Source organism: Trachurus japonicus, chromosome 3 (assembly GCF_045865225.1).
Source record: "Trachurus japonicus isolate A0001 chromosome 3, Traja_1.0".
NCBI lineage: Eukaryota > Metazoa > Chordata > Actinopteri > Carangiformes > Carangidae > Trachurus > Trachurus japonicus.
In genome coordinates, this window is record NC_140909.1 from 34,060,709 (window position 1) to 34,062,088 (window position 1,380).

The window sequence follows — 1,380 nt, forward strand, 5'->3', positions numbered from 1 at the left end:
CTTCAGAAATCCAACACCAGCTCTTTAGTTTTACGCATTCATCTGGAGATGATTCCGCAGGCACTAGTCTTCAATGATTATTGATATGACCCAGTAATAAGTTTGAGAAATAAATGACTAGAATTTAAAGAGGAACTATGCAGGATTTATAGCTTAACAATGCTACATTTTTTTGCCTTAATTAAACAGCTTTGGAGTAATTGTGATGGTTTAATAAATGTCTGCCTTCCATGTGCGTGTCACTTATTGCGTCACCGCGACACAAACGCGCCCCGTAACCGTAATCTCTTGTTGATGACAGATTAAACTACACAAATATACACTCTTTACGTCATATATAAAAGTGTCGTTATCCACCACTCTATTGATTGATTTTTCGTCCGCTTTGTTGTAAACAAATGCACATGGCCCAGAGGAAAGCGACCAGACTTGTATAGTTCCTCTTTAATTCCTCCACTCTATTTTTTTTAATTTAACCTTTATTTAACCCAATACCAGGAATAATCCCATTTGAGGATTCAGAATACTCTTTTGCGGAGGGGGTCCTGGCCAAGAGAGCAGCACAGTAGGTCCACATAACTCTACTTCTTACTCTACCGAGAACGGAAAGTGTGTCCATAATGTTTTCTTCTCGCCCATACCAGGCGGGTGAATGTGTAAGTCCTTGTTTCCACCAATATTCCGGTCCCAGCAATACTCAGGGGATTGATGAAGCAGCTTGCTTGGGTTTGTGGAGCCAGAAGTACTTGTTTAGATTACTTCTTTCATCAATGCCACTAGAGCCTCCATCATTATTTAAATTTTGTCCTCCACGATGTTTTGTAGAGCAGGCATCAACTAAATTTCTTGACATTTTCCCAGAATCCTCCAAAGATCAGCAGCATGGTAGTTAGAAATCTCCAGTTTCCATGTAGGCTTTTGATTTTGGGTTTCTGTCATAGGTGAAATCTGTGTGCTGTGGTAGGTTTGTACAATGTGGGGCATAGCGGAGCAAAGCCACAGAATCGCCTAGATGCCTCTTGGGCCCAAATCTCCCTTTAAACTCTTGATCCACATCAAAGAGCATGAAGGACATAATCAAAGTGGTGACGAATCTCTGATTCTAATGAACTTTTCTGTATATTGTCTTCATGGCGAATTCATAGAGATGTCCTGCCCACCCTTAGAGTGCTTTTCCACCATGCTTAATCTTTAGGCTTCGCTGAGGAGCCTAGCTCAATGTGTTGGGTACCTCCTTTGGTAGAGATCTGTAGAATAATGTAATATGTCACTGGTAAACTCAAACATAAAGTGTTTTCTCTCAGAGGTTAGGGAAGGTTCTTGAGGTTATGCATCCAGGTACCTTAGAAACAGACAGAAAAAAGACAATCAATGTTGATC

At 40.7% G+C, this 1,380-nt stretch overlaps 1 pseudogene; it reads right to left on the reverse strand.

The window, feature by feature from the left end:
• Nucleotides 1–593: 593 nt before the first annotated feature.
• LOC146990264 (alpha-1,3-galactosyltransferase 2-like) overlaps nt 594–1,380 on the reverse strand; it is a 3,926-nt pseudogene continuing 3,139 nt past the window's right edge.